Here is a 23,778-nt window from a genome sequence, read left to right as displayed (position 1 = left end):
ACCTAAGGACTGGAAGATGGTGTTATCAAGAACATCTCCAGAGCACAGAACAGTATGGCCTTTGGTCAGAGAGCATAATGCAGAGGAGGAGACTGTAGAAAAGAATTGGAAGAGAATAAATTTCTAGTGTCTGATTTTAAATGACAAAGCCAAGGTCATAACATTACTCTCCTTCTCCCGTACAAATGGTCCAATAGCACTAGCAGAACCAAAAGAAGGCACACAATTCCTGTCTTAAAAAAAGCAGGAGTCAGTTGCAACTCCACACCTCAATGTGTGATGAAGAACAGAAAAATGCAGATGAGAAAGACGCCCACAGCTGGGGATCTCAGATCAGCTGGTGTAATTCTCAGGGGCAAAGCCAAGAGGCCCAGTGTGGACCCCCGGGACGGGGCTGAGGAACTGGCAGCAGGGGTTTCCTGGGTCCCAGTCAGGCATCAAGAAGAGGCAGGTTATGGCTTCCATGAAGAATCTCTCAGGCGAAAACATGGGAAGACACAGACAAGAAAGTAGAGATCATATCTTATTATCAGACAAGACTGTGCTTAGAGGAGAAAGCATTAATAAGACCAAGAGGGATGATGCAGAGCAGTGGTGATGGCTGTCACCCACGAGCAGCAGCACAGGAAGCATGGAAGAGGTTGCGTGTCCTCCCAGAGGAGTGTTAGCTCACTTACAGTCCACGAGAGGCAGGCCAACAAAAACTGGGAACCAGAAAACCCAGGACAAATAATAAGTGAAGTTGGTAGTTGACATCTGTCAAACTTTGTATCCTGAAAACTAAGAGTACACTCTTCAAAAGGTCAAATAAAGCATTCACAAAAATAGACCATAAAGAAAATCCCAATGAATTCCAAAGGCACATGCTCTGATCTCATTGCAGTAGAACAAGAACTAAAGACAGAATTAGAAAAAAAACTTTATATCACTTGGACATTTTAAGATTTCTACTTAAACACTTATTAGATCACAGAGGAAACCAAGTAAGTTACAGAAAATCTAGACAAAGAACTTAATGAAAACAGTACATATGAGCAGGTGCAGGACAGAACTAAAGTTCAGAGCACTTAATGAAGAAAGAACGAACTCATTATATATCTAACTCAAAAAGTTAGAAAAGTAATTAATGAAATAAAACTAAACAATTTACTCCTAAAAAAGGAGTAAAGCTAAAATAGACAAAAAAAAAAAAAAAATTGATCAGACTAGTAAATAAATCTTTTTAAAAAGTCAATTAAATGTATATATCATTATATCCATTTATAACATTAAAAGATGGGTAGGGAGGACAGTATAGATTAAGAAACAATGGCACACATCAGAAATACCAAAGAGGGGCTAGGGAGATAGCTCAGCTGGTAGAGTGCTTACCTTGCAAGCACAAGGCCCTGAGTTCGATCCCCAGTACAAAAAAAAAAAAAAAAAAGAAGAAATACCAAAGAATTAGAGCCCATGTGAATGCATGTGCTCAATCCTGTACAAATTTGAAAACATGGAAAAAATGGATGATTTTCTAGGAAAATACAATCAACACTAACCTCAGATAACTAGAAAATATAAACCATTTATCACAGAATAACTTCCATAGTCCTCAAAAAAAGCCTTAGCCTGGGTGATTTTACAAGGAACTTGACCAAACCTCCAAGAAGAGATAAATCCATTCATCCCTAATAGCTAAGCTTTAGTAAACATGGATCTCTCTGAGCGGAGAGGTAAGAACTAGTTAGTAGTCACTCCAGGAACTGCAGAACTGAGCTGCGTGCTGCCTTAGAAATAAGTTTTACTTTTTTACTATGTATTTGTTATGCCTTTTATATTTTGTACCATTTGCATGTTACTTTTCCAAGTATGAGAAATCTAGAATATATTTCTTGTACATTTGGGCACATACTTTACCATTTGACTTTTGTTGTTTTATTTACCTATTTGTTTCTTAAATAGCACCCCAGAGAAGTCCCAGTGTCATTTCTTGACCCTGTGATGGTGCTCAGCTATCATTCAGTGATTTTGTTGTGTTATAGGACACTGCTGGCATTAAAATAGAGAGGGGCTGGGAGCATAGGCATGTGGTAGGGTGTGCGTCTAATGTGTGCAAGGCCCTGGGTCTGGGCCCAACACCAGGTAAGTTAATAAAAAAGGTAGATCCCATCCTGGAATTGATGGCAGAAGGGGAAGCCAAAGAGAACTGAAGTTTAAGAAGGACTCAATGTGTAACTGTTTGCTTTGGATATGGAGGGGACCACAGGAGAAAGAAGGCAGGTGGCCTGAAGAAGCAGAGGGCAGGCAGCTCCCCGCAGCAGCTGGCAAGGAGTGTGCCTCCTACCTCAAGGAACGAGCTTCCTCAGCAACCAGAAGGGGCTTCGAAGTGGGTTTTTCCTCAGAGCCTCCATATAGGAGCCCAACCCAGCAGGCATCTTGATTTGGGCCTTATGATACCCTGCAGATCCCATTTGGACCCTTGATGTACAGAGTTGTGAGATAATAGTATTATTTTTAGCCACTAAGTTTATGGCAATTTGTAATAGAAAGCTAACAGAACAAAATTACATTTTAAAACCTCCATGCAGCCAGGCATGGTGGACCACACCTGTGATCCCAGTGACTCCTGAGGCTGAGGCAGGAGGATTGTAAGTTCAAAGCCAGTCTCAGCAATTTAGTGAGGCCCTAAGCAACTTGTTAAGATCTTCTCTCAAAATAAAAAATAAAAGGGTTGGGGATGTGGCTTAGTGATTAAGAACCTATGTTCAATCTCTGGTTTAAAAAAAAAAAAAAACAAAACCAACTTCCATGCTCGTAGGTCTTCATGAACTCATGGGCTGGGAGCCCTGTTCCTCCAAACTGGGTGTGTCCGGTAGCCAGGCATCGGAGCCTGCGAAACAGGGCCCTGCATCAAGTCCCCATCTGTGCCCTAAGTCAGTTATACTCTGCTGTCTTTTCACTGTGTTCTACAACACTAATTCTCTGACGAGTTTTTCTAGGATTTACTTCAGTCGACCTGGCTTTGTTCCAATGGCAGTTTAATCCAAGACTGGAAAAGGGTAGTTTACCTTGTAAGTTGCCATACATCAGAAACTTATCTTTCACTTAATTGAGTGTTTTAGTTTAATGGTGCAGGAAGCAATTATCTACTTTTTAATTAGTTGTATATTCATTAACTTTTACTTGGAAAAACTTTTACTCTGAGAACCACAGAGGAGAAACATCTTTTTAGGTCTCTAGAGGCGGTAGGAGGGCTGCAGAGAGTGGGAGGTGTGTCTCTGGTTCTGCCACCTCACCTTCTGACAACAGAAACACCACAGGTGGGTGTCAGGAGTCCTGCTTGTAGCATCATTGCCACCAGGTGCAATGTGAGACCGAGCTTTGATGCCTTTTCTTTTTGCTAGTCTGTTACAGGATCCAGTTTTCCTTTCCCGAATGTCTCCGAGGACTTGCTGTAAGCCTGCCAGGTCAGGGAACTTCCGCCTCGCGGAGTGTCACTGGGCAGTGTGCTATACAAGATTCACCGATGATGACTGTGAAATGCATGAACAGATATTTGTACAACTGATTTTAGTAACTGCACAGACAGAAAATGTTTCTATTTTGTTTTGATCATCAAATTTCTTTAAAGAAAATATTGATCAATTTTAGCAGAAATTTGTTATTTTTCTTTATGAAATTAAATGATTTTTTTTGTTTTAAAAGTGATATTTCTAAAAGGAGTGCAACCATATTATTGATAATTCTGTTGTAGACTGAGGCATTTGGAGTAGCAAACTTAATACCAGTGCTCTGTGCCAAATGCAGAAAGTAGCTTTGTCACTGTCTGCTGCCTTTAATTATGGGAAAGTAGTGACTTGCGTAGTGTGATAAGAATGCTACTTGAAAGAAAGGAGGCTGACTTTTTGAAGACCAGTCACCTTTTATCTAGTCACACTTACACTGAGCTTATCTTCTGTGTAAGTCATACTTCACAGATACTGGTTTAAAAGAAATCTGAACTTGGCGGGCTCCGATTTCAGCATTGGGTGTGTGAGGCAAGCTCCTGGGAGCCACACTCCCAAGTCTCAGTTTGAAAGCCAGCTGTGCCCCAGAGCGCAGCCTGGCTCTGGCAGTGTTTGTAATATGGCTCTTGAGGATCTCTGCTGAAGGAAAGGGAGGAAGGGCCCAGAGATGTGGGGTGCGCTCCTGCATGTGGGGTTTTCCTCTGCCGTGTGTGCGTGGACAGCACTTCTCTCCGGCCTGCTGTCTGGGTCCTCCGTCTGATCACAGACGCACCACAAGTGCGCTGCACAGTGATCAGAGCGCAGGAGATGGACTTGCTGCTTGAGAAGGAGTGTCACCTGTGGGTTGCCTGCGGTAAACTGACCTCCGCACACTGCGCTTGCTTTCACTGACCGGGGCTTCGGCAACTTTGGGGCAGCATCGCAGATAGGTGGGTTAATAAGCTCATCAACAGGTTCCGGTCACTTTGTTGTTGGTTCATTGATTTCACGATGAACTGTTTGACAGGAAAGCAAGTAGCATACTTCCAGACCCCGTGTCACAAATGTGTTGAGGCTAAAGAAGGTCACAGAGGGCTGTCCTTATCCCTAAAAACACTAAGGGGAGGGGAGCCTTACCATGTTCTATGAAGCAAAAAGACTTTCACTGTAAAAAACGAGATTAGTCCTTTGAAACCATATACATTTCTGAAGGGACTTAACATCCAAGAATATGTTTTGGGTGAAGAGATGCCGAGTGTCCTTCTCACTGGGTGATTACTATTCTAAATATTTTTCCATTAGCTAGTTTCAGCTCAGGAAATAGATTAGACCCTTAATGGCCTAAGCAACCAGGAAATGAGAGATATATTATAGATTCCACCAGTGAATTTGAAATAACACTTCTTGCCTTTTAAACATTATGGCTGCAATGGACTCAAAGTGCTCCCCCTTTTTAAAAACACATTTTTTTTAATGTTCCCTCTTATTCCTATCCTAACCCCTTTCTCAGTTATATTTTCCTTGATATTCTCAATAGAATAAATTACCTGAAGTCATGTTATGAAGTGAAGCCTTATTTTACATTAAGTGTAGGAGAGTTAAATCACCATTGAGCCTCGGTCATAAGATACATTTCCAGCCTCGTTCTGTGGCTCAGTGGCATTCTGAACCAGAGCAGCCACATGCACATTTGAATGGCCCCATTCAGAAGACTTCAATTTAGAAGATTCAGGAGAAATCTTATTTTCACCTGTTTACCCCAAGATTTTAGCTGTGCTGTGTGGACTGCGAGGAATAACTGTATCTGGTACATAGGCCAACGGCAAGCCATGCTATGGGCACCCCTTAAGGCCCTTACTGAAGAGTCAAGAGGGTCGACATCTATCTTAATTTTGCCACTGAACAGCTTTGTGACGTGGGGCCTGTGACATATGCAGTTGAGTTAGGGAATCCCAAGAGAACTCTCCAGCTCTTTTGTCACATGAGTCTTTATTCCACCTGTGATTTCATAGAATCCTGAAGTGAGCATTCCATTTCTATGGCCTCATTTTCTACACCTGGTAAACAAAGATACAAGCTCTTGAGAAAAGAATGTTAAATAAAATAAATAAAATAAAATAAGGTTTTAGAAAAGGCTCAAATCAAACACATTTTAAAATAAACTGAGATTAAAAGGTATTTGTTATGTGCATGTGTGGATTCTTGGGTATGAGCATGTGTAATGTGGGTTTAATACATTAATTTTCATTATGTGTAGAAATTGTATCTTACTGCTACAGTCAATTGCTAAAAATTCTGGTGGACTGTTAAAGATTATTAAAACTTAATAGCATAAGCCAGGTGCAGTGGTATATCCCTATAAATTCAGCAACTTGAGAGAGACTACAGCAGGTGGATGACAAGTTCAAGGCCAGGCTTAGTGAGACCCTGTTTCAAAATAAAAAATAAAAATGGCTGGAAATGACAAATTAAAAAAAAAAGAAAGGAAGAGAGAAAAGAAAAAACTGGCTGGGAATGTAGCTCAGTGATAGAGAGGCTCTGTGTTCAATCCCTAGTACTCAGGACCCTCCCCCTGCAAAAATGTCATAGCTCAGCCCCGTTCCTCATTGTGTACTACTGGCTAACTCGTGGCCTTTTACTCTTACCTTGATAATTAGACCTTCACAGTGAATTCTTGATTTGGTCTAAGACATGTTTATTACTGTGGAAAAACACAAAGAAAGCACTCAAAAGATCCTGCAATCTGGTCATGTGTCTCTTCTGAGCATTTTAAAGATAAGATAAAATAATTCTTTCATAAATAGCAATTCTTATATAGCATTATATTTCAGAGCAGAGTCAGATTAAAGTAGACTTGACCAATCATTTAGTCCAGCACTGCCATTTTAAAATAAAGTAAGGAGCTGCCTAGCTAAGCCCACCTGGCATATTGACTACAGAACTAAGAAAGCCAAAGGGGCTGGGATGTGGCTCAGTGGTAGAGTGCTTGTCCACATGTGCAAGGCTCTGTCCAAGCCCCAGTGCCACAGAAAGGTCAAGATAAATAAGGGAAGAAGTTTAAAAAGTTGGAACAAAACATGATTCCATGTTGACTGCTCAGACACAAGCTCTTCCTTATCTTCCAGGTTGATATTCTTCACAAACACAGGTTCTTTTCCTGGTCTCACGTACAAAAACTGGCCTCACTGGCTCCTGCATTGCTCAATGTGAACTTCAGAAAAACTTGGAGGAGAGTTCATTCAGTGAATAAGGGGCTTAACGGTTGCACCGTAGCACCATTTATACAAACTGCCACATAATATTAAAAATGGTGAAGGGGAGAAGTAGAGAGGTAGGGTGGAAAATTTTCCCTGATTCCTGAGACTGATGAAATGGTGCACCCCTCCTGACTTTCCCCCCACAGTAGTGAAATTCTACAGTAATTTTTCCTTCAGTTACTTGCCCATTTCCTTTTTACTGAGTTGCCTTTGTTATACCCATAGATCTAATGACATTCCTTTTTATTTATTGAGTTGACATAGTAAGGTCAGCAAGGAGTTCTTATTCTAAAATGCTGACATTAAAGACCAAATTTGGAAATGGAGGTATAGTTTGATGGTAGTGTACTTGCCTAGTATGTGCAAGGTCCTGGGGCTGCCAAAAAAAATTTTTTTTTAATTTAGTTATCTAATAGTTTTTCCCCCACCCCTAGATTTTTTGAGGCATAATCAACAAACAAAAATTGTATGTTTAAGGTTTATAATATGATGATCTGATATCTATTTGTATATATATATATGTACACACACACAAGTTGTGAAATAGTTAATACAATCAAGCTGATTAATACATCTGACATCTCATATAGTTAGTTACCTTTTGTGGTGTGGTGAGAACTCTTACCATCTATTCTCTTAGGAAATTTCAGTTTACAATACAGTATTAATTATAGTCACCATGCTGCCCATTAGATCCGCAAACCAGATGTTAATCATCTTGCAACTGAAGGTTTGTCCCCTTTGATCCCTGTTCCCGCCATTCTCCGCAGTGTCTGGCAGCTACCGTTCTGTTCTATGCTTCTGTGAACTGGGTGTTTTTCGAGTGTGCATGTACTTGTCTTTCTGTGTCTGGCTTATTTCCACCTGGCGTAATGTCCTCCAGGTTCATACATGTTGTGACAAATGGCACGACTTTTTGACTTAATACTCTTCCTTTGCTTATGTAAATGTAGACTCTGCATTTTCTCCACCCGTTCACTAACCCATAGACTCCTAGGTCGTTTCCACATTGTGGCTGTTGTGAAGGGTGCTTCAGTTCCCACGGGCAGCAGCTGTCTCCTTACCCTGCTGGTTTCCTTTCCTCGGGTCCATACCTACAAGTGCAATTGCTGACTCATAGTTAGCTCTATTTGTGATTTTTTGAGGACCCTCCCTGCACTTCCCTAGGGGCTTGATTGGTTTGTACTCCCACCGTGGGTGTGCAGGGTCCCTTTCCACATACCCTCAGCTCTCCTTTGTCTTTGAGGGGCGCCATCAACATGGGTTTGAAGTCATCTTATGATTTTGACTTAGTTTCTATGATTAGTGATGTTGAGCACCTGTTTCCTTACCTATTGGCCATTTGTATATATTGTTTGTGAAAACATATATTCAGGTCCTTTGCCCCTGAAAACAATTTTTTTTAAATTGGGTTATTTGGTTTTTGCTATTTATTTGTGTGAGTTCCTTATGTGCTTTGGTTATTAATCCCTCATCAGATAAAAGGTTTGCAAATATTTTCACCCTTTCCCTTATAATTTTGTTGACTGCTTCTTTTAGCGTATAGAAGCTTTTCTGTTGTCTGTTTTTGCTTTTATTGCCTGTGCTTGTGGTACCATATCAAAAAAACTCATGCCAAGAGTAGTGTGAAAGAGCCTTTGTGGTTTTAGGTGTTAGGTCTTTAATTCATTTCAATTCATATTTCTTACCATGTAGGTAAGAGTTCTCTTTCTTTTGCACTTGAAGTTCCTTTCCCCACTGTGTATTCTTGGTGCCCTATCAAAGATTAGCCACCTGATAGTTTCTACCCAGGTGTTGCTTTATAATTTCATGTTACAGTAATTAATTTTTTAACATATAAACCATTGTGGTGATATACCTGAAACTAGTGATTTGTAGAAAATACTTTTAGAAAAAAGGGATTTTGGAGATCTGTTAGTATTAGCAATTAGAGTATCCTGATCTGATTTAATTGAGGTTTTCAAAATAGACTATTGAGTGTATAGGCCTTATGATCAGTGTTTCAATAAAATTGAAATATTAATGTGCTGAAGTACTTGTTTGGTGCTAGTGGCAAAGAAGCACTATTGCTAAAGCCACCAAACTTCATACAGTCTAATTAGCAAGTTAATGCCTTTTCTCCTTCTCCTATTCCCTAATTTTCATTCAATTTATCTTTTCCTGAAAACCTGTTCATTTCATGCACTTTAGCCTATCGAAGAGAATGTTGCTTAGCAACTGCCTGAATAACTGATCGGCCTATACCTAGTAAAGGCTTGAAGGACTTATTTATTTTAAATTTATATATTTGTATATTGATCATCAAAACCAAGAGGGAGTTTTTTTTTTTTTTTTAATGTTTTATTAGAGACGGGGTTTTTTTTTTTTTTTTTATTGTGAACAAATGGGATACATGTTCTTTCTCTGTTTGTACATAGAGTAAAGGCATACCATTTGTGTAATCATACGTTTACATAGGGTGATGTTGGTTGATTCATTCTGTTATTTTTTTCCCCTTCCCCCCACCCCTCCCATCCCTCTTTTCCCTCTATACAGTCCTTCCTTCCCCCATTCTTGCCCCCCTCCCTAACCCTCACTCTAACCCTAAAACTAACCCCTCCCACGCCCCATTATGTATCATCATCCACTTATCAGCGAGATCATTCTTCCTTTGGTTTTTTGAGATTGGCTTATCTCACTTAGCATGATATTCTCCAATTTCGTCCATTTGCTTGCAAATGCCATAATTTTATCATTCTTTATGGCTGAGTAATATTCCATTGTATATATATGCCACAGTTTCTTTATCCATTCATCAACTGAAGGGCATCTAGGTTGGTTCCACAATCTGGCTATGGTGAATTGAGCAGCAATGAACATTGATGTGGCTGTATCTCTGTAGTATGCTGATTTTAAGTCCTTTGGGTATAGGCCAAGGAGTGGGATAGCTGGGTCAAATGGTAGTTCCATTCCAAGTTTTTTAAGGAATCTCCATACTGCCTTCCAGAGTGGTTGCACTAATTTGCAACCCCACCAGCAATGTATGAGTGTACCTTTTTCACCACATCCTCGCCAACGCCTGTTGTTGCTTGTGTTCTTGATAATCGCCATTCTGATTGGGGTGAGATGGAATCTTAGGGTGGTTTTGATTTGCATTTCTTTTATTACTAGAGATGTTGAACATTTTTCCATATGTTTGTTGATTGTTTGTAGGTCTTCTTCTGTGAAGTGTCTGTTCATTTCCTTAGACCATTTGTCGATTGGATTATTTGTAGTCTTGGTGTTGAGTTTTTTGAGTTCTTTATAGATTCTGGAGATTAGTGCTCTATCTGAAGTATGATTGGCAAAGATTTTCTCCCACTCTGTAGGCTCTTTCCTCACATTGCTGATAGTTTCCTTTGCTGAGCAAGAGGGAGTTTTTTCACTTTGAATTTCTTGTGATTTCTGCATTGTTGTAGTTAATTTGTACATGGGTTGTTTGTAGCAAAAACAAAAAACCCTGTATGTAATCAAGAATGTCTCTTCACTCCTCAGCCCCTAAGCAGTGCTGGGTTCATGATATGCTTTAGTTCCTCTTTTCTAATAGAATACCCTATCAATAATAATATGCTAATAAAAAATCATCAGATTCATTTCATACAGAATTCTACGTTATTGCTTTTTAATGCTAAGTTATCTGGTTTTAGAGAACATGTATTAAGGTATTAAGAGGGAATTACTTAGAGATTAAATTGCTGTGGTTGATATTACCTGTAATGATTTTATTTTTGGTTATTTGGTCCAGAAGTACCTTAGCAAAATCATTTGAGCTAAGGGTAGCTAAGGCTCAGGGTGGCTGGGTGCTGTTGTATCACAGTGCCCCGCAAGATCCACAGAGCCTTTGCACTCACACGTCTCAGGGTCAAGCTTTGCACTGACATATGAAGTGCTATCGCTGTCCAAATCGCAGACCTATTTTCTTTACACTGCTTATGTTCTTTTGCCCTGGAGTAAAAACAAAGTATCAGCATATTTGCACACTGTTTTCTTTGTATTCTGTGATGTTGAAAAGTTAGACAACTTGTACAGAAATGCCAACAATAAAAAGAACAGAATCAACTTTTGTAAACAGTGCTCAGGGAGTCCTCCTGAAGGAGAAGCTGTGCTCTCAGAGGGAGCTTGGGCTTCGGAAGAACTCCTTCACAAAATGGCCCTTCAGAACTGAAGTTTGCAGAGATACTTTGACTAAGTCATACTTGTTTTCTTTCATAGGAAAGAACTCCTGAGATAATACTCTGTGATAGTTGCCCCCTACACACCTCAGTGTTTTTTTAAATGGAATAGCTTCAGTAAGATATTAATGATATAAAATGAGGTGTGCACTTGTTTAAGTGAAATTGAAAGCCTGGTAATCATAGTAAGTGTAAATAATAGAAGAGTTGCATCTACAATGAGTAGCTACCATAGGGTTTATTTATAAACTACAGTCGTAAGACTGTACACACTGTGTTCATATCTTGTTCATATTGTCAGCCCTGTGTAAGGTTGACAGTGTAGGATAATTGGAGTTAAATTTCAGGATGTCTCTTTAGTAAGTTATCTGATAGAAATGGAACATGTAGGCTGGCATTGTAGCTCAGTGATAGTTTGTCTATTCCTATAAACTAAAAAGAAAAAAGAAAGAAAAGGAAAAAAAATGCAGTATGTGCCAAATATCTAAGGACAAAAATAACCTTTTAAGAGATGTTTGTTCAAAAGAAATGGTGAGGGTGAGGAGGTAAGGGAAAGGGACGCTCATACACTGTTGGTGGGACTGTAGTTAGTACAACCACTTGGGAAGGCAGTATGGTGATTCCCCAGAAGACTAGGAATAGACCCACCGTATGACCTACCGGCTATCCCACTCCTTGGTATATATCCAGAAGAACTAAAATCAGCATATAGTAATATAGGCCATCATTGTTTGTAGTAGAGCAATTCACAACAGTGAAGTTATGGAACCAGGCCTGGTGCCTGTCAACAGATGAATGGATAAAGAAAATGTGGTATATGTACACACTGGAGTTTTACTTAACCATAAAGAGGAATGAAATTATGCCATTTGCTGGACAATGGATAAAACTGGAGAACATCATGCTAAGCAAAATGAGCCAGACTCAGAACGTCAAAGGTCAAATGTTTTTTCTCGTATAAGAAGTTAGAGCAAAAGAAGAGGAAAGGGATGGGGGGATCCCATGAAATTAGAAGGAATCTCAGTGGAATAGAGGAAAGGGATTGAGGGAGAGAGAGACGGGACAGGAAAAGGGAGGAACTGCAGAACAAACTTGACCAAATTATGCTGTGCACATATATGAATATCCCACAGATCTACCTTTATGAATATCTATAAAACATCAATTAAAAAATAATAATTAGAAAGAAGACCAGTAGAGGGCAGGAGGGGGAACTGGAAGAGGGGAGTGGGGAGGGAAGAGAAAGTACTGGGGGCTGAAATGGAGCAAATTATATCCCATGCATGTATGATCATGCCAAAATTAATCCCATAATGATGTATAACCATAATGCACTAATAAAAGCATTTTCAAAAAGGATAGATTAAATGGCTAAAAATATGAATAATTATGCTAACATGCTAATGTTCAAAGAGCTTAAACTTCATAGTATTTTTTTGTCTTTTCTCTATTATTCCTCATATCTGTCTCTCTGTAGAAAGTAGTTCAGATTTAACATAAAAGTAAATTGTCATTCAGATGAATGAATTGAGGATGCTCTGGACATTGCCACTGCTGCTACTCTGACTGCTCTTTAAATATTATGACAGTGGTGCACACCAGTCCTCCCAGCAAATGGGAGGCTGAGGCAGGAGGATTACAAGTTAGAAGCTAGTCTGAGCAACTTAGCAAGACCCTGTTTCAAAATAAAAAATAAAGAGGGCTGGGCAGTAGCTCAGTGGTAGAACTTCCCTAGGTTCAACTCTCCCCATATATAAAAAAGAAAAAAAGAACAACTATCATTATTTTATTATTAGTCAATTGAGCAATTTACCTTTAAAAAAATTTTTTTTTGAGGAGGAAAAGCTTATCTGGGGGCTCACAGTTTCAGAGGTCTCAGTCCATAGACAGCCAACTCCATTCCTCAGGGCTCGAGGTGAGGCAGAACATCATGACAGAAGAGTGTGGTAGAGAAAAGCAGCTCACATGATGATCAGAAAGCAGAAAGAGAAACTAAGCTCAGCTCACCAAATATATACCCCAAAGGCATGCCCTCAATGACCCACCTCTTTTAGCCACACTCTACCCACCTTCAGTTTCCACTGTTAATCCCTATCAAGGAATTACTTCACTGATTGGGTTAAGGCTCTCATAACCCAATCATTCCACCTCTGAATGTTCTCGCATTGTCGCACACATGAGCTTTTGGAACACACCTAACATCCAAACCATAACATTCTGCCCCTAGCCCCCAAGAAGCTCATGAACCTCTCACATTGCAAAACATAATTATTTCATTTCCAGGAGTCCGCATAGTCTTAACAGTTCTAAGATTGCCTAAAAGTTCAAGTCTAGTCTTCTCTGAGACTCAAGACAATCTCACATTGTAAGCTCCTGTAAAAATCAAAAGCGATTTACAAGTATCCAATATATAAAGACACAGAGTAAACATTTCCATTCAAAATAATAGGGGCATAGAAGGAAGGGATAGGACCAAAGCAAGACCGAAATCCAGCTGGGCAAACAAGTCCTGTAGTTCTGTGTCCAGCATCTGGAACACATGGCATAGTGATGTTTTTTCCAAAAGGCTTTTGTAGATCTGCCCCTGTGACCATGTTGGTTGCAGCTTAAGAGGCCTTTCTGTTGGCTTTCCTAGGATGCTTAATTCCTGCAGCTTTCCTAGGATGATGTCCTACGTCATTGGCATTTCTTAATTTTGGGGGTCTCCACTGCAGCTTTGTTTTCCTCCTCACATCTCCATGCATCACCCCTCGGGGGTGCTGCACTTTGCCTGGCCTCCCAGGCCTTCCTTGGAAATCTTGGTGGAAGCCTCCATGACCCCCTAACTCCAGCATCCTGTATTCCTGCAGAACCAGCACCATGTGGTTTACACCAAGGTCTGCCCCCATTTCGAGCAGTAGCCAAACCTCCAGGGACCAGGGCTGCACCAGCTTCCAAGTATCTGGATAGCTGAGCATATTGAAGAAACTTCCTAGGCCCCCTTGTGCATCAAGGATACCTCACTAGTCTCTTCTCAAGGGAATTGTTACTTTTACTTCCTTGAGTCTGAGATGGATATGATCTTGCCAATTCATGAGATGCCCTCAAGTCATCTTTCTTACATTCTTTAGGGCAGTAATGTCTTTAACAACACAACTTCCTTAGCTCCAGTTTTACTTCTGCCTTTCAAGTCCAAATTTTTCAAACCTTTCTGCTCTGCTTTCTGCTCCTGAATATCACAAAATAAATTTGATTAAAAGCTGCCAGTCTAGGCAATCTTAGAACTGTTGAGACTATGCGGACTCCTGGAAATGAACTAATTATGTTTTGCAATGTGAGAGGTTCATGAGCTTCTTGGCAGCTTTAATACCATGCCACTTCCTGAATGCTCTGCTGCCTAGAGATTTCTTTGCCAGATTAAGAAGTCCTTTGCTTTTTAAATCAGCTTCATAGAAAGTCTCAGGACACTGGCAAAATGCGGACAACTTATCAGCCAGAACATATCACAAATGGCCTCTAGTCCAATTAACAATAGTGTTGTCCTTTCCTCTATACACTCTTGAGCTCTGTCTTCACTGTTCATGGTACTATTGGCATTCTGGTCTGCTGAGCTTCTACCAGAATTGGCCTTTGAGCTCTGCTTACAACAGTCTTAAGCATTTGCAGCTTGTATTGCTACACATCTCAAAATTCCTCCAACCAATTCCCAAAAGCTCCAAAAGCTTCTGAACCACATGGTCAGGTTAATCACAGCAACAACCCCACTCTTGGTACCAATTTCTGTTTTAGTCAACTTTTTCTCGCTACTGTGACTAAAAGACGTGATAAGAACAGTTTTGGAGGAGGAAAAATTTATTTGCAGGCTCACAGTTTCAGAGGTCTCAGTCCATAGACAGTTGGCTCCATTACTCAGGGCTCAAGATGAAGCAGAACATCATGATAGAAGAGTGTGGTACAGAAAAGGAACTCATATGATGATTAGAAAACTGAGAGCTTATTTCTTATTTTGAGACAGTGTCTTGCTGAGTTGCCTAGGCTGGCCTTGAACTTGCAATCCTCCTGCCTCAACCTCCCAAGTAACTGGGATTACAGGTGTGTATCACTGTGCCTGGCACTATTATTTCTTAAACATTAGAATTTTTTTTTTTTTTTTTTTGGTACTGGTGGTTGAACCAGGGGTGCTTAACCACTGAGCCACATCCCCAGCCCTTTTTATTTTTTATTTTGAAACAGGATCTCACTAAGTTGCTTAGGGCCTTACTAAATTGCGAAGGCTGGCTTTGAACTTGGATACTTCTGCCTCAGCTTCCCCAGCTACTCGGATTATAGGAATATGCTACCATGCCCAGAATAAAAACCAATTTTATTTATTTGTAGTTGTAGATGGACAACATGCCTTTATTTTATTTGCTATTTTTTGTATGCAGTGTTAAGGATTGAACCCAGTGCCTCACTTGTGCTAGGCAAGTGCTCTGCCACTGAGCCCCAGTCCCAGCCCAAAAGCCCATTGTTAACATCATGAAAGCCACCACTAACAGGTTGTTCAGAGAATAACACCTCAAACCATGAAATGTTTTCTGTAGTAGCACAGACCGTTAATTTGTTCCTTGTATGCATCAGTAACTTAAGAAATTGATAGCTTGCCTTCATTCTTCTTTTCCTGTATATTTGCAAATGCCCAATAAATAATACTGTTGGATGCAATATGAGTTTCCAGTTCATTTTCTAGTACATAGTGATACAATATTAATATCAAAATATGAAGAGAAAAAGCAGAGTCCAGTGTAGGAAATTTGAAAGCTTGCTTCAGGAAGAGGACTATTAAAAAGTGAATTAAATCTCCTTTCTTCTCTCTTATATTCATCTTATGATAAACTTGATGTAGGTGGAAAACTGCCCCCCCCCAGCTTTATACCCACATATTTCAGTTTTAATCACAGCTCTGATTTACTAGTGGTATGACCTTAAATTACTTAAACTGCTAAGTCCTGTAGCTTCTTATAAATGGGGATAATAGAACCACCCACACTTTTTTGTGTAACAACTAAAAGCGATAATGCGGTTAAAGCCCTGGTCCAGCACAGAAGATGTTAAATGTTGTCCTCCTCCTTCCCAGTTCATCCCTAATTCAGACTCCTTCTCATCTTTGAAATGAAGTGGATTGTGGGTTTATTGGTCAATTCCAAGCTTCGGGACAAGCTGCTAATTTAAACTACCCCATAGGTTATTTCTTTTGACTCTAAGATACAAATGAACAGTGGAAAACCTTATTATAATACAATTATAAAGAAGGATTATTTATTTCCACATGATAGCCCATGGTAATAGTGTTTTGTTGATCAGGTTACAACAGATGGATATTACACAACAAATGCTCTCTTTGTTCCCCTTTCTTGTCACAGTTGCTCCATTTAATAAGAGGTAATTAATGAAACTCTGTTTGCATTGTAGTCAGGAAACCAGAGAGGGCAGCAAACTTCAGGAGATTACTCCCCACCCCTTATCAAGCTTCCCCTCCTCCAACAGGCCTCCATCATTTCAGAGAGGACTCACGTAAATCACCAAATTGCTCTCAAATAAAGCGATGTCTAGAAGGTTTTAGTTGCTTAGGGAAAACTGGTAGAGGATTGGTGTGTGTGTGACACCTTTTGTTCACCCCTCCTGAATTTTTTTTAAACTTAATTTTTAAACTGATAAATAAAAACAAATTGTACACTTTAATTGGCTTCTGCATGATGTTTCAATACATATATGTGTTGTATAATGTTTAAATCAGATTAAGCATCTTTCTCCTCAAACATCATTTCTTTATGGTAAAAACATTTTGAACATAGGTACATCATTACCCGTGGTCACCCTGCTATGCAGTAGCACTGCAGAACGCTTCACTCCCACCTAACCATCACTTGGAACCCCATGACCAACCTCTCCCCACCCTCCCTAGTCTCTACACTCCGGCCTCTGCTTGCCGCCATTCTCACTCATCCTTTGTGAGATCACTGTTTTAGATTCCACATATGCAGGAGATCATGTGGAACTTGTTTCTCTCTGCCTGGCCTCTGCTTCGTTTTCAGAGTGATCCCCGGTACCATTCATATTGTCACAAATCACAAGATTTCTTTCCCTGTGTGTGGGGGTGTCTGTCTGTCTCAGTACCCCATTGTGTGTGTGCCACATATGCTTTACTTGTGCATCAGTGGGTGGCGCTTAGGTTGGTTCCATTTCTTGGCTCTTATGAATAGTGCTGCACTAACAGGAGGGCAGGCGTCTGATGGACTGATTTTGTTTCCTTTGAATACACTCAGCATTGGGATTGCAGGATCGGATGATAGTTCTATTTTTAATTTTTCAAGGGTCCTTCATACTGTTAATACTATTTCCATAATGGCAATACTCATTTATTTTCAAACCAACTGTGTGCAAGGGTTCCCTTTACATTCTAGCTGACCCTTATTTTCTTTAGTGTTTTTCTCATCCCTTTTTTTTTTTTTTTTTTTTTTTTTTTTGCATTGCTGGGGATTTGAACCCAGGGCCTTGTGCTTGCAAGGCAAGCACTCTACCAACTGGGCTATATCCCCAGCCCCTCTTTAGTGTTTTTGATAACAGTCATTTTTACTGGAGTGAGGTTGTATCTCATTGTAACTTTAATTTGCATTTTCCTGATGATTAGCGATATTAAGCATTTTTTTATATACCTGTTGGCCATTTTTATGTCTTCTTTTGAGACATGTCTAGTTCTGTTGCCCATTTTATAACAAAAAACTTTTTTTTTGCTATTGAGTTTTTTGAGATCCTTATATATTCTGGATATTATCACATGTAAGATATTCATTTGCAATTTTTTTCTGATTCTGTAAGTTGTCTCTTCATTCTAATGATAGTTTCTTTTGCTGTATAGAAGCTTTTTAAATTTGCTGTAGCCCCATTTGTCTATTTTTGCTTTTGTTTTCTGTGCTTTTGGGGTATTCTAAAAAAAAAAAAAATGCTAATTCCAACTGGATATGATGGTGCACACCTGTAATCCCAGCAACCTGGGAGGCTGAAGCAGGAGAACTGCAACTTCAAAATTCAAAACCAGCCTCCATAATTTAGCAAGACCCCATTTCAGAATGAAAAATAAAAAGGGCCAGGGACGTAGTTTAGTGGTAAAGCCTCCCTGGGTTCAATCCCTAGTACTGCAAAAGTAAAAATTTTGCTAATTCCTAGGTTGTAAAGAATTTCCCCCATGTTTTCTTCTGGTAGTTTCGGGTCTCACGTTTAAGTCTAGCATCATTGTCCTGCACATCTGTACCCAGTATTTCTAGCACCATTTATTGAAATATCTGGCCTTTAGCAGTGCGTGTTCTTGGCATCTTTGCTGAACGTCAGTTAGCAGTAGCATGGTTTATTTCTCAGCCCTGTGTTCTGTCGTATTGGTCTACACGTGTCTGTTTTATGCCAGCACCTTGCTTACCGCATTCTCATAATTTTGAACTTAGGCAGTGTAATGCCTCCTGCTTTGTTCTTTTTGCTCAAGATTGATTGCTTTAGCTCTTCAGGTGTTTTGCGGTTCCATACAGATTTTAGGATTTTTTTCCTAGTTCTGTGAAGAATATCGTCGGTATTTTGATAGAGATCACATTGAGTCTATAGATCTCTTTGGGTACTATGGACATTTCAACAATATTGATTCTGCCAATCCAGAAAGCAGGATGCTTTTTCCTTTTTGTGTCCTCATCAACTTTTTTTTATCAATGTTGTATAATTCTCATTATAGAGAGCCTTTACCTCTTTGGTTAAATTTCCTCCTAGGTATCTTATTTATTTATTTATTTTTGTAGCTATTGTAAATGGGATTGCTTTCTTGATTTCTAGTTCAGATAATTTGCTAATGGTAGATAGCAGTGCTATGACTTTTGCGTGTTGATTTTGTATTCTGCAACTTTTCTAAATTTATTTATTATTTTAAATAGTTTTTTAGTGGAGTCTTGGGGTTTTCTACATATCAGATCATGTCATCTGCATGCGGTAACAATTTGACTTCCTCTTTCGAATTTGGATGCTTTTTATTTCTTTTTCGTTGGTTAGGACTTCCAGTCCCTTCTGGAGTTTTATTAATTAGACAAGGACATGGGGAAAAAAGAGGTATTAATTTCATTCTTGCATACTGAGAATGCCTCCCTCCCTGCTCCCAAGCCCACCCCTTTTAAGGTTATAATCCATCTTCTCTTCAGGTTTTGGTATTTGATCTCACCCCTTCAGGCATAATTTTTATTAATATTGATAATAATAGCAACTAGCTGGGTGTGGTAGTGTACTCTTATAATCCAGCAACCCAGGAGGCTGAGGCAGGAAGATTCCCAAGTTTGAGACCAGCCTTAGTAACTTAATGAGGCCCTAAGCAATTTAGCAAGTCCCTGTCTCAAAATAAAAAAATTAAAAGGACTGGGGATGTAGCTAGTGGCAAAGTACCCCTGGGTTCAATCCCCCATACCAAAAAAAAAAAAAAAAATCCCAGCAGCTAACTTTAATCAAGTTTTATCCAAAGTCAGGTAACTTGCTGGGGGCTTTTACATGTAATATCTTATTATTCCTTATAACATCAGATCTGCTATCATTTCTCATTTTATGGATGAGAAACCAAGAGTGAGTGGCTTATGCAGTTTGTTCATGGTCACTGCTGTGTACCGAATATTTGTGTCTCCTCAAAATTCACATTGACACTCTAACCCCAAAGAACAGCATTAGGAGCTGGGGACTTTGAGAGTGATTAGGTCTTAAGGGTGAAGTCATCTTGAATGAGATTAGTGTCCTTATAAAACAGACCCCAGAAAGATCGCTTCCCACTTCCACCACATGAGGACACAGGGAGAAGCACTCTGTGAAACACGAAGCAGGTCCTCTCCACACATCAAATCTGTCTGCACCTTGGGCACCTACCTTGACTCAGATTCCTACCTCCAGAACAGGAAGAAATAAACTCAGTTGTTCATAAATCACCTGGGCTATGGTATTTTGTCCCTTAGCAACCCACACAGACTCAGACACAGCCAGGGAGTAGAGAGCCAAGTATCAGACCAGGTTGGAACTCTGGAGTCCACATGTTAACCATTGTGCTGAACTTCCCTCCTCCATGGCAGAAATGGGGACCAGAAAGGCAGAAGCCCCATAGCCTTCCATGACAGCCCTGGGCCTACATGCCATATACGCCAAATCTGTGCATTTGGCATTTGAAACCCACCTCAGGTCTGTTCAAATCTGCTTTTGAAACCTTTTATCCTGTTGTGGCCAACAACAGTTCATCACTTTGGTTGGGCTAATTTCATTTTTCCTGTATGAAAAAATGGTTTCACTTTGCCTGTTCAGGTGCACCTATCTATTTCATGAAGTCTTCCCTGTCTGCACAGTCCTCCATCCTTATTGTTGTATTACTTACCAGACATAGTCTGCTTTATATTCTGTAACGTGTGTGTGTGCATGCGGGCATGTGCAGCGTCTGAGAAGCAGTAGTACTTGGCCCATTCTGGATGGGTTTGCTTCCTTCACATGTAGGGAGATAGACACACCTATTTGAATCTTACCAGCACTCTTTCCAAAGGTTAGAACTGAGTCAAATCGTAGACATTTCCATGTTTCAGTTACCTCATCTGTCAAACAGGGGTAATCATCGTACAATTGTGAAGATTGAGATCTGTGTGTAGGACATAATGAGTGCTTAGTTAATACTAGCTGCTACTTTATTTAAAAACAGAAACAAAAACACAGATTTTATTATGCGCCTAAAGCATGGGATATAGATTCCTAGCTATATTATTATCATTATAAAATTTCTAGTAAATATTCATAATTATAACTAGATTATATGTACCACTGTATTATAAATCTTGCAAGCCCCCCTCATGCACATTATTGGCATTCAGTAAATGCTGGGTTTTTTGTTTTTTGTTTTTTTCAAAAAACCAAGATATAATTCAGGTGCTATCAAATTCATCAAGTTTTAACTGTGGGAATTTAGCCAAGTCCACTGCTTATAGCCTTGTGTGAAGACCTGAGGTGGAAAGCAGTTATCCAGGCTGGATAAACTGAGGAACTGAGCACTTGCAGGAGACTCTGCTGCTGTTCCCCAACCTTACACCCAGATCTTGTGAGAAAATAATATGATACATCACATACCATGGTTTGATTTCCTTGTTAATACAATTTTTAAATAATTATTAATTAAAGTCAAGTTCTTTATAAGTAGCATTCAGTTAAATACTTTGTTCAAAGTGAGACAAGGTGAAGTTTACTCAAGTTTTTAGATGTGTCTGATACTATTTTCATGTTGGATGATAGCAGATATCAGTGAATACTTGGACACACTGACACTTCCTTTGGTGAGGCAATGCTTAATTTGTGTTTTCTGTGGGTTACAATGTTATAATTGAGGTGAAAAACTGAATAAGGCACAGTTTTTCTTTTGTTGTCTGGAATCTACCTCACCCTCATTCTTTGTAGTGAGATGCAAAGGAGGCATTAAAATATCCAGTGTACCTGGGAAGCAAGTATTTATATTGCACTGCACTGGTAATTTTTTTTTTTTTTCTTGGTTTACTGTTGGCTTTTTTTTTTTTTTTTTTCTTAAGAGAATCTATGCTTTCTGAGGTTTTAAATTTGCCTAGCAATTGCTAGCAAAGATAGGAAAGATAATGAGCTGAATGGCTGGAATTCAACATTAAGAATAATGGTTTTCTTCATTTCCCTTTTCATAATTTAAAGAGAACTAGAATTTCACTTATCTTTGTGCTTGCTTTTCTTTTCTCATTGTAAAAACCCAGTAGATGTTCCTAGGCTACTCCAAAATCCAAAATAATCTGAAAAGCTTTCTTCTGTTGCTAGTTCTAGGGTTTCTCAGCCACATCTTAATTTATCTTTCCTTCTACTTAGAGCACCCCAGTTTTGTAATGCATACTTGTAAGTGAGGCTGGAATCCTGCTTGGAATAATGGTTTTCTGTGATTAAAAAAGTACTCTTCGAATTTTGTCCTTCTTATAGTTCTTTATTTCTACATCAACGCTGTGAACATTTTGTTTTGGGGGTATCTGTAACACTAAGCCGAGAGTACTTACTGAATGTTTGTGTCCAGTGATTTAGGAGCGTGATGGGTATGGGCGGTGCTGGCTGGAGGGGGCTGGGCAGGAGCAGTGTTCTGCAGGGCTCTGCCTGTCCGCGGGGGTGGGGGCCTCGGGAGACCTTTCGCCCTCTAGACCATGTTTCTGTCGTGGTTGTTTTGTCCTCCTTGCCATCTGATCCTGATTTTACGGCTGTCATGATGAGAATGTTCAACAAGTAGAACCTGAGATTTCGGGAAAGGGCCTCCATCCAAAGCCTCTCTGCTGAGGCAAGGCGATTTTTTATCAGGTGGGATTTGACGTATTTCTGCTTTGGTGGATATTGCAATGCTGCTGCCACAGTGAAACAACTTTTGCTCTGCTGCATTTAGGAGATCCCAGAAATAGAAAAATGGCCGCATCTTATTCGGACTTTTATCAAGTTTTATTTTGGCTGTTTCTAAGTTAGATACTTGAGAATAGATGTTCTCTAAAGGCCAAAATATGGGGTTTGTTTTTGTTTTCTGGCTTCCTTACATGTTAGGCAGGTGCCCACACTGAGCTCTAACCCAGCCCTGGGAGATTTGAATTGCACTCTTGCAGGAACCAAGTATGTTTTTGTTTAAAAAGCATGGACCAAGCAGGATGACTGTTGGGACAAAATCAGTCTCCAAAGGAGGTAGTGTGCAATAGTAAAAACAGCATTGAAAAATCATTGCAGATTTATTATTTATTAGCATTTTCTTTAAAGACTTTTGAAAATTATTTTGTGGTTGGTTTGACCTCTGAATAAAAAGACTATAAATTGTAATGTAATTAATGAAAAATATAACCACTGTCATTGAATCCACTTTTTTAGCAAAATAATTGATTTTTGAAAATCTCAACTAGGTTTCAAAGTAGACTGGAGCCACGTTCTTGATATCTAGAATTGTTTCCCTTTTGATTTTTATACTGATAGAGATTTAAAATGTATCCCCACCTTCAACTCTCCCAGCAAAGCTGCTTGGTGGAGGGAAATCAGACACCTTCCTTTTGATTATTTCTACACACCTGTGAAAACCACTGATGGAGTCTGTCCCTCTCAATTTACATGACCATGAGGAAGTCGAAACCTGGGGAAGTTAAATGACTTGCCCTGGGTCAGGCAGCTAGCTAGTTCCTGCTGGAACTGGGGACCATCTATTGAGTGAACCTAACGCCACAGTTCCTGCTGCCTGTTTTGGTGCACAACCCTCTCGGTGAACTGTAGCTGAACTGTAGCGGCGAGCGTGTTGTCCGCGCCACACCCTTGATCTCAGGTACTTCTCAGCCCTCTGCCTTTTTTCCTTTTTTTCCTTCCCAGTGCAGTTAGTAGAGAACTACAGAAACTCAGGTGTAAACAACGCTGGGAGCTGGGCCAGTGGGTGTCAGTCCCGTGGGGGCGGGTGGGGTGGTCAGAGCTGTCCTGCAAGGGAGTCAAGGGCTGTGTGTAAACATGACTGTCTTCAGTAGCCTCTGAAGTTGGGGAGTTCATTAATGTAGCTTTTGCTTCTGGGACTGGAGAAATTGTCTTAGGAAAAGAGAAAAAGTCACTACAGGAACAAGTTTTTATAATGTATCATCAGTTTTCAAAAAGCATGCCTTTTGTTGGAACCACAGTCATACAATTAATCATATGAGGGGGAAAAGAAAAACCTTAAATTTGTCCTCCCAGATTCTGAAAGTACAGTGTATTTTAAGAGTAAAGAAAAGATTAAGGTTATATTCAAATTTCAGAGAGTCCTTGCTCAAGAGAAGGTATGAACTGTGACTGAGAAGGAGGACTTCCTAGATTTAG

At 39.8% G+C, this 23,778-nt stretch overlaps 1 protein-coding gene across 6 annotated transcripts in view; it reads left to right on the top strand.

Moving 5' to 3' along the window:
- Rabgap1l (RAB GTPase activating protein 1 like) overlaps positions 1-23,778 on the top strand; it is a 663,388-nt gene that overhangs the window by 546,603 nt on the left and 93,007 nt on the right. The window lies entirely within an intron of this gene.

The sequence above is a fragment of the Sciurus carolinensis genome, chromosome 12, assembly GCF_902686445.1.
Source record: "Sciurus carolinensis chromosome 12, mSciCar1.2, whole genome shotgun sequence".
Classification (NCBI taxonomy): Eukaryota; Metazoa; Chordata; class Mammalia; order Rodentia; family Sciuridae; genus Sciurus; species Sciurus carolinensis.
This window is presented reverse-complemented; position numbering and strand designations above follow the sequence as displayed.